The sequence below is a fragment of the Silene latifolia genome, chromosome 4 (assembly GCF_048544455.1).
Source record: "Silene latifolia isolate original U9 population chromosome 4, ASM4854445v1, whole genome shotgun sequence".
Taxonomy (NCBI): Eukaryota; Viridiplantae; Streptophyta; class Magnoliopsida; order Caryophyllales; family Caryophyllaceae; genus Silene; species Silene latifolia.
In genome coordinates, this window is record NC_133529.1 from 22,831,231 (window position 1) to 22,841,742 (window position 10,512).

Sequence of the window (10,512 nt, forward strand, 5' to 3'; positions counted from 1 at the left end):
TGATCCGCCACTACATTCTCGGCCCCTTTCTTGTCTCTTATTTCCAAGTCGAATTCTTGAAGAAGCAAAATCCATCTCAACAACCTTGGTTTTGCCTCTTTCTTTATCAAGAGGTGTCGAAGAGCACGGTGATCCGAAAAGACAATCACCTTGGATCCAAGTAAATAGGAACGTAATTTGTCCAAAGCATAGACAATGGCAAGGAGCTCTTTCTCGGTGGTATCATAGTTCACTTAGGAAGAATCAAGAGTCTTGCTTATATAGTAGATAGCATGTAAAGCCCTTCCTACCCGTTGGCCAAGAACCGCTCCAACGGCGTAGTTACTAGCATCACACATAATCTCGAACGGTAGTTCCCAATCTGGTGGTTGAATGATCGGTGCCGAGATTAGTGCTTCCTTGATTCTATTAAAGGCTTCAACACACTCATTAGTGAAATGGAATTGGGCATCTTTAAGTAAGAGTTGAGTGAGGGGTTTCGCGATTTTTGAGAAATCTTTTATAAAACGGCGATAGAAACCCGCGTGACCGAGAAAACTTCTCACCCCTCTAACATTCACGGGAGGTGGGAGTTTCTCTATCACCTCAACCTTAGCTTTATTTGACCTCGATGCCCTTTTTCGAGATTAAATTACCCAAAACAATTCCTTCATTGAGCATGAAGTGACACTTTTCCCAATTCAAAACGAGACTAACATCTTCATATTTTTGCAATACAAGAGAAAGATTATGCAAGCATGAGTCAAAGTCTTTTCCATAAACGCTAAAATCATCCATAAAAACTTCCATTATGGTCTCTAGGTAGTCGGAGAAGACACTCATCATGCATCTTTGGAAAGTAGCGGGGGCATTACACAAGCCAAAAGGCATTCTCCTATATGCAAAAATACCATAAGGGCATGTGAAGGTGGTCTTGTGTTGGTCATTCGGGTGTATAGGGATTTGAAAGAATCCCGAATACTCGTCAAGGTACCAAAAGAACTTGTTGGAGGCTAGCCTCTCAAGCATTTGGTCAATGAATGGTAGGGGAAATGATCTTTTCTTGTCGCGGAATTCAATTTTTGATAGTCAATACACATACGCCAACCGGTGATTTGCCTTGTGGGTATTAGCTCATTCTTTTCATTTGTCACTACCGTGGTACCTCCTTTCTTAGGTACCACTTGAACGAGGCTAACCCACAAAGAGTCCGATATGGGATATATGATTCCCGCATCAAGTAATTTCATAACCTCTCCTTTAACAACTTTGATACGTGCCAAATATATAGTCTTTTTAGCCTATTTCAGCACGTATTTCTATGAATTTTTATACTGTTTTTATGATATTTTGCCCCGAATTGGCTACTTTGGTTAGTTTTGTCCATTTTGTAGAAATGAATGCGAAAGTAGTGGAATCGTACTCTTTTTCGTCCTTTTTGCATGCATTTAGAGGAGACGGGATTGTTCCAGAGTGAGATACTGCATTTGGAAGCGTCGTGGCACGCATTACGAGGCATTTAGGCGAGGACTTGAGCTGAAATGAAGTCAAAGTACTCGATCGAGCTGTTTTACCACTCGATCGAGTGGTTTCTACATCCCAGAAGTGGTCGATCGAGCACTATGTACTCGATCCTTAACTTGCAGAAAGGCCATCTACTCGATCGAGTGACTTTCTGGTCGATCGAGTAGATTTGGCTGAGGATTTGGTCGATCGAGTGGTTTTAATCCACTCGATCGAGTGGTTTTGATGGCTATGGGCTTTAATTAGCCCGCGTGAATGTTTATTTCGCTAAACTTATTTATTTTGCTATTTAAGCACGCTTTACTAGGTTAATTAGGGCTATCTTTTATTTTATCAAACTCTCTACTGTTAAACTTTGCTACGTACATTATTCTCCTTCACTGTAACCTCGCTTTGGGATTATTTTCACTCGGATTGTGTGTTCTTTACGCCGGATTCGCTTGGATTGTAATTCCTTTCTCCTTCTTAATAATAATTAAGCATTTGTTTGCTTTTAATTGTTTGTTTACTTCGATTATCCTTCTGCCCTAATTTTCTTTTATGCAATTTATCGTTTATTTCATAATGTTTACTGCTGGGAATTTAATTGCTGTTAGTTTAATTAGCGACATGAGTAGCTAAACCCCCCTTCATGTTGGGATTAAGGGATCTGCGGTAGAAATGTGACGATGTAGTAAATGAATTAGACGGATTAATTGTGAGACCCTGTCACCATAGCAATTTAATTGTATTTATTCAACTTAGTTGAGTGCACGCTTCTATGTCACCCTTTAATATGGTTAAAATTAATCCTAGATCGAAAGATTGGACTAAATAGGCCTACTATGAACAGTAGACTACCCTAATGAGGATGAAAGTTAAGTTAGTGGTAATTTAGGATCGAAAGTGGATCGAAAGGACCTTTCAACATCCGTCTCACATTAGTTCGTCTGAATCATTTACAGCTGAGTCATTAGACTACCGTAGTGAACCGAATTCCCGACATGTCCCTTCTCTCTTGATAGTTTAAACCTTTATCTTGTCTTACTGCTCTTATCTTTATTTCTCTTTCCCTTAAATCTCATAGTTTAGAAACCAATTCAAACAAAACCCCCCAGTTGTTACTTTAGGACTAGAACTAGATAGCTGATAATTGCATTACCTCCCTGTGGATTCGATACTCGACTGCCTCTACTACATTTTAGTTGGGACTGTTTGGTTTTATCTTTGACAGGGTACACAATAGCCGTGTCAAATTTTGGCGCCGTTGCCGGGGAGGCAATTGTTTAAATTATTAGCTGTTTTATTTTTAGTCTTTCTTTTAGTTAAGGGGCATCCGTTCCTTAAACTATTCTTATATTCTATTTGTAGTTTCTTCTTATGCGCAGGGCACAGGGTGGTGAACTACTACCGATCAATCCTGAGATTGAGAAGACTTTGCGTGAGTTGAGGCGATCATCTAGGATATTGCCGACCGAGGAAGAGTTGAGTAATCTGTCTAGTTATTACGAGAACGCTCTGTTTGAGGAGGATCCACCTTCATCTCCTATTTCTAATTCATCAGCTGAGACCGTTACTTCTCCGGACTTTCTAGAAATGGCCGAAGAAGCAACTATTGCCGATCCACTGAAGCCGACACCGCAAATCTCTATAAGGGATTTGTATTACCAGGGGAGGCAACAAAATTCGAGCCGAAGCCGTCCTATATCAATTTGGTTGAGAGAAACCAATTTGGGGGAGCTGCAAATGAAGATGCAGCCAAGCATATGGAGACTTTCATTGATTATTGATGTTCTATACCCCCACCAACTGGCGTGACCCCGGATCAGATAAAAGAAACCATGTTTATTTTCTCACTCCCGCGATCTTTGCAAGGAGTGGTATAGGGATCTGGACCGGCCGCTCATGGGATAACCGACTGAATTCACGGCTTTGGCATTTTACAAGAAGTACTTTTCTGCCTCGAAGACTAATGCCATTAGAGCTCAGATCACGAGCTTTAAACAGGGGCCTGATGAGAACTTTCATGAGGCATGGGTCCGTTTCAAGAAGTTGGTGTGAACCATTCCGCACCATGGTTTCGAAAAGTGGAGTCTATGCAATTAGTTCTATAACGGGCTGTATGACGATCAGAGGGCTATCTTGGATGCTGCAGCTAGTGGCCGATTCGCTGAGAATATGGGAGAGACTAAGGGGTGGAAGATCATTGATGACTTAGCCACCCATAAAGCTGAGTATGGGAATTCTAGAGGGAATCAAAGGAGGAGTGCTGAATCTCCTTCTGTAGCCGCACTTGAAGCTCTCACTGCGAGATTTGATAAGTATGAGTTGGGAGGAGCTTCAAAAGGAGGGATGTATCAGGTAAATGTTGTTTCAGACGGTCCTTTCGTCTGTAGAAGATGTGGAGCTAAGGGATATGTTTCAGAGAATTGTCCTAGTCCTTTTGAGTCTTGTGCTGCCTTTCAACATTATAGGCAGACAAACACTTATTATGAGCCGAATGTCGATCCCAATTTGAGGTGGACGAGCCAAAATGTGCTCAATCCTACTCCTCCTCCGAACCAGCAGCAGCCGTATATTCCTCCACATAAGAATCAACAAGGCTATCAGAAGCCCCCGTCCTTCAATCCTCCTAATCACGGTGCATCATCTTCCGGCGGGGTGAGTGAAATTGGTGAGCTTAAGTCCATGATGCAAGCCCTTACAAAGCAGTTTCAGCTGAGTGATCAACAAAGAAACTCAAGTGATCAACAGAAGGACGCGTCTATTAAGGCACTTGAAACTCAAGTTGCCCAACTAGCCGCGAATCAATCCACAAGAAAGCATGGTCATTTACCGACTCAAAATGAGAAGAATCTACATGAAACATTAAATCTGATAGAATTGAGAAGCAGTCTTTCTTATGAGGGACCGGAAGTGTCGAAATCAGACCCGAGGATAGCTAAAATTGATGATGAACAGCGTTCAGGCGAAAATAACGAGCTGACAGCTAAGAAAGTGCTCGATCGACTGATTTCAGGTGGTCGATCGAGTAGAAATGATTAAGAAACTGGTCGATCGAGTGAACAGGAAAGTGGAGTTGATCGATCGAGTGGGAATTGTACTCGATCGACTGATTCTGAAGGAGAAACTGCTCGATCGAATGGGTTTATTGGTCGATCGAGTAGTATTGATGACGGGAAGCTTATTCGAGAGCCTGCTAGTGCTCGTTTAAGTGATGAATCACCGGAAAGACCCCGTTCGAGAGGTAAGAAGCGTCCAAAGGATACAGAACTTGCACCGGAAGATACATTGGAAACGAGAAACAAGGGACTTGAGATACCTATCACGGTTCCCTTCCCGAGGCGGCTGCAGAATACTAAAGCTAATCAACAATTCGACAAATTTGTTGAACTTCTGAAGAGCTTGGAAGTCACTGTGCCGTTCACTGAATTGTTGACAAAGGTACCCTCTTATTTAAAGTTTATGAAAGAAATTTTATCGCGTAAGAGGACTATTAATGATAGTGAGACAGTAGCTTTGACTGAGGTGGGGTCAACCCTATTTCAAAACAAGTTACCCCCTAAGCAATCAGACCCGGGTAGTTTTTCAATTCCGTGTCATATCGGTATGCATTTAATTGATAACGCGCTATGCGATTTAGGCGCTAGCGTGAGTGTCTTACCGTTGTCTCTGGCTAAGAGATTTGGTTTGACAAAGCTGAGTTGCACCAACATGATATCCCGGATGGCCGACCGTAGTTTATCACGGCCACTAGGTGTAGTAGAAGACGTACCTGTTCAGATCGGGAAATTCTTTATTCCCGTTGATTTTGTTGTCTTAGATATCCCCGAAGATGCACACAACCCTATCATTTTAGGGAGACCATTTTTGTCTACTGCCCGTGCAGTAATAGACGTCGGGGGCAAGACTTTGACCTTTCAGGTAGGGGACGAGGAGCTAATTTTTCATCAGTCTAAGTTCCGGAGAGCTCCCATGCAAGCCCAGCCTTGCAATGCTCTCTCTTCTATTGATCCTATTATTGACACTCCAGATGAAAATTTGGAGAATTGTGCTCCTATTGTTAACCCTCCGCCTCGAGATGAGAGCAAAAAGGAGGAAAGTTCGTCTATTTTCCTTGCTGCAGGTACAGATGAAAGCAATGAAGGAGTTGTCAAAGGACATGGTGTAATTATTATCAATCAAATTGAAGATGATGACGCTAAAGCTGGTGATAAAGGAGCAAGGACGAGGAAAGTTCGCGCTTACGTGGATGTGAACTACTCCCCTCCTACCGTTTCAAGTGATAATTCATGCTCATGGAAGTTGAAGAGGACAGTCAATGTTGCTGAGGTGATGTCCTCCAGTCAGGAGCCCTCCGAGAGGCTACTGAAATTTGTTGGGAATTGAGCGGGGAAATGCCCCGTGTAACACTTTGTAATAGATAATTTTTGAATTTCCGTTGAATTTGTTTTATTGCGTTTTAATTAGGACAATTAGTTTTAGACAGTTCTTAGCGTAGATTTCAGACTATAGACTGTTCTTATGCGTATTGGTATTCTGGGAAATTTTTGCATGTGTTTTTATGCAGGTTTGGGGAAGTTTTACGCATTCCGAGGAAGAAAAGACGAAATTAAAGAGCTTACGCGAGAAAAGTCCTCGATCGAGTACTTTTTGTACTCGGTCGAGTGAAAATTTGGTCGATCGAGTAAAGCAAAAAGGGAGACTTCTCGATCGAGTGGAATTTCACTCAATCGAGCAACTGGAGCATAAAAGCGCTCGATCGAGTGGTTTAAAATCACTCGATCGAGTGAAAGTGAATAGGACACAGGGAGTTTTCACCTTAAACTCTTTTATTTTGTTTCTATTTCATTTTGTCCCTAAATTTTCGTCTACTCTACCCCTAATTGCGATCAAACTCATTCCCAAATCCCCATTTTTCTTGCCCAATCTCCAAATCCGCTACCTACAATCTCTTGCTAGCTAATTAATCTTCAAAAGCCCCTTATTTTCCCCTTAATTTGTGTTGATTTACACGGTTTTAAAGAAGGGTTAGGGTTTGCGGTTTTTAGCTCGAAAAATCGCCTATTGTTCTTGTTCTTTGAAGATTAATTGCTTATTGTAGGTTCTTTGCCATCAAGTACGTGATTTCTATAACCTCTTTGCATTATAATTTCGATTATTTCAAATTTTATGAGGTGAAATTGAATTTAGGGTTCGAAATTCCTGTTTAGTCGATTTTTTTTCGACTTAATTTGTCATTATATGCCCTTAATTACCTTGCTTGATGATCAAATCCCCCTTCCTCGCTGTTGTTGCTTGCTTAATTCGAATTTTCCGCGATTTTGCGATATGGGTTAAGGACAGTCGATATCTTCGATCATCACGTGGTTTTTTCTTTGTAATCGCCTAGTAGCTTTAAGGTTGCTTAATTTTGTTAACATTACTGTTTTGACCACCTTTTCGCCAAATATATGCTATTAGGGTATTTGATTGAAGTCTTCGATTGTCGACGGTTTATGAGCTTTCATGCCTTGATTAGCCTCAGTCATCGCTTACTCACTGCTGTTGATTAACTGTAATCCCGTCCCCTATCACCATTTTCATGCTGTAGTTCGAAATTTTTGAGGATTGTTGGGATTTGTATGCTGTAAAATCAAAATTTCGACTGGTAGGGGATTTACATGCTGTCATAAGCTGGTTCTTCGTGCTGTTATAGCCACTATTAGCAGCTATTTCTTATCATGTCCCCCTACCCTCTGTTGCAGGATGGATTCTAGTTCTTTACCATCTACTAGTTCGTCCTCCAGTCCGTCTTTGTCTGAGACAGGGGCCACTGTCTCCACTTTAGTCACCACTGCAGCCCCTGTGTTCCTAGTTTCAGCTGCAGGGACAGTTTTTACTCCAGCCAGCTCAGCTGCTAGCTCAGTTCAGGCTGCCACTTCTTCTACGATCACCACCACAGCTAGCACTGCTGCTAGTTCCTCTTCGGTGACCACAGTAGCCACTACCGCACCGATTTCCACTTTTACACTGTGGCGGACTCGGCGATCGCATTTGCCTTCGAGCAGACCCCGGTTCCTCACACCGTCGCTTCACGAGCTTCGCCTTGAGTTCCATAGGCGGGGTCGAGACGGTCTCAAGCTACGCCGCTCTCGTTACCTCTACTTCCGCTCCTAGCACTTCTACAACCGCTTTTTCGCTTCGCTTCTACTTACGGCATCTTTGTTACGGTCCGAGGGGACACCTCCCTCAACCCTCACCCAGATTATCCGTAGGTATTGTTCGTCAACGCTTTACACCGTACGAAATTTTATAACCTGCTTAAGTGTGTACATGTTCCTTCCCGATTTCTAGAGGAATCGGCGCTTACGAGACTCGGCATTTACGAGTCGGTTTGTGACTTACTACGGGCCACGGGGATGCCTGGCCTCATCACTATGAGAGGCCGTACCTTTTTAGAGCCGAGCCTCGAGTTTCTCAGCTCTTTTACCTTCTCCCCCGGGGCACACGAGGCTGCCCCCGAGAGTTCTTCAGTGTCCTTCCGGTTGTTTAACCGGACCTTTCCGATGACACTAGGGGAGTTTGGTAGGTTACTTGACCTTTCCTCTACGGGCTTGGCGCGCCCGAGGAAGGTCTACCGTCGCCTTTAGCGGTGTCTGGCCCAGACCACTTTCAGGGAGCGGAAGCTCCATCAGGTCCACCTACCCCCTGTCCGTGTTTTCCTTAGACTGATGGGGAGCACTATCTTCGGCCGAAAGGAGCCGAACAACATGACCAACGCCAAGCTCTCCTTCCTGGGCGGTTACCTAAACATTGACTACGAGGGTCTCTTCACCCTCAACATAGCTTACTTGACCGCCCAGTACCTTCGGAGCCAGGGGCTGAAGGAGACGGGAACCATTGCCTACGGTGGCATAGCCACCATTCTTGCCCGTCGCCTTTTCCCCGTTTGGCCTCGTGACTTGCAGTACCTCGCTGGAGAGAGGCTACTGAGTCTGGACGCCATGCTCTCTCAGCATTGGCTTACTCCAGACTATCAGACTTGGAAGATAGACGGCTCCTTGTGTGTTGACTTACCTTGTGAGACTCCTTCCCGTCTTGAGCCCTTGCCTACTGTTGCAAAGGGCCACCGTCTGCCACCACTACCTCACCTTCTCCTTCCACCCAGACCTACTCCTGCTGCACCCGCCGCCAAGAAGCGGCGACTTAAGACTGGAGAGGGGTCCACACCTTCAGGGAGTACCCAGCCTTCTACGGCTACTTCCGATCCGACCCCTACTCCCACTACTACTACCACTCCTACTCCTACTCCACCTCCCACTGACCAGACACAGTCTGAGCCAATCTTATCGGCTACTTACGTACCACCTCAACCTTTTGTGGCGCCCGCGGTCCTGGACCAAGGGGCGCGCGTTCTGATTTGTTGCGTGAGATTGCGAGCGTCAGGCTCGTATGGAGAGGGACATGGCTCTTGCCTTACACCCTCTAGACGAGTACCACTTGCGGCGACACGAGGCACCGATCCGGAGGGTTGGCCACACCCTTCCTTCTTCCGGTACCCACCTGAGGGGTACCCGGTTTCTGAGGAGGAGGAGGAGGAGGACCCAGAGGTGGCAGTGGAGAGAGCTCGCGCTGAGGAGCGGAGGAGGAGAAAGGAGGAGAGAGATCCGGAGTACAGGGCGGAGGTTGCCCGTGAGAGCAGTGACGACGACGACGAGTAGCTATTGGTCTACTCACTTCCCCAGTTTTCTGGCTGGTTTGGGGAAGTTCGTATTTTGTATGTATCTCTTACTCTTTTATTTTGTCTCCTTTATTTTATTGTTTTTTTATTTTGTTGGCTGTATATTTCCGTTCCCCGTATATATCTCTATTTTGGTGTATCTTTGGAGGACAACGAGGGCGTTGTCCGTTTTGGTTTGGGGAGGGTATTGCATCCTTTTGAGTCTGCATTTGCATTCGTTTTTGCATTCACGTTTATTTTTCAGTTTTGCATTGTTCTTTATTTTCATAAAAATCAAAAATCAAAAAATTAGAAAATTTCAAAAATTTCAAAAAATTCAACAATTTCACGTTTATTTTTGCATATAGGCTGAGTCGAAACGGTAGATTTCCATGATGACAATGCACTATAACTTGTCATTTTACTTGAGCCTTGCACTTTATTGATAGTTATTAGCTTTGTCATACGCATAGTCTACGAGTTTCTGTTCAAATATAGCTGACTGTTTAGACTTGACCTGATAAATTGGCAAACTACTTAAAAATTCTGAGATTTTAGAGCCCATAACTGGTGACATTCATGACCAGTTCATTAGGAATTTTGAGTAGTACTCCTTGCATAACATGTTCGTCTATTTTGCACATTTATGGCATTTAATTTCTCGTCAAATGCACATATTCGGGTTTGTGGTTGGTGTCACATGCAGGGAGGTGCTTGCAAATTTCCCTTTCCTTATATTTTTCACCCATTTAGCTCCACATTAGCCAAATTTGCCTTTTTGACCCATCAGCTACATCCCAAACTAAGCCTGCCTAGTCAAGCTAGTTAGTATGTTCTTTTGTGGTATGATCTTCCATTGCAGTTTGGTCCGTATTTCTTGTTTTGGAGTTGGTGTAAAAATTGAGGAAGGAGGAAAAGAAAGAAAAAAAGTATTGAAGAAAAAAAAAATGAAAAAAAAATGTGAAAAAGAATGTTGATCACGTGGAAAAGAAGAAAAAAAAAAAGTTGAAAAAGTTTGACTTGTTTGATTTGGTCCATTTAGACGGTGTTAAAAAGGAAAGTTTGTGACCGTCTGACTCCTCCGTTCTATCCCATATTTTTTTGAGGAGATTGTGTTTGAGTTTAGTGAGTTCTGTGCCAAATGAAGGGCACTTGTACTTAGTTTTTCAGTCAGTTGAGATTCGGATGGTTTCATTATGGTCCTGTTAGGAACTAGCTTGACGCTTTTACCTCCACTTTTCCATAACATGTTTTGCCTTTTCTCACCTGAACCTCACTACTCCCAAATTATTTGTAAGCCCTCGGCTGTGACGGACATTATTGGTTGG

At 43.5% G+C, this 10,512-nt stretch overlaps 1 non-coding gene across 1 annotated transcript; it reads right to left on the reverse strand.

Moving 5' to 3' along the window:
- Window positions 1-3,456: 3,456 nt before the first annotated feature.
- LOC141654071 (small nucleolar RNA R71) lies at window positions 3,457-3,563 on the reverse strand. Its single transcript, XR_012547649.1, has one exon. It is a non-coding gene; the product is annotated as a small nucleolar RNA R71 (small nucleolar RNA).
- Window positions 3,564-10,512: the final 6,949 nt, after the last annotated feature.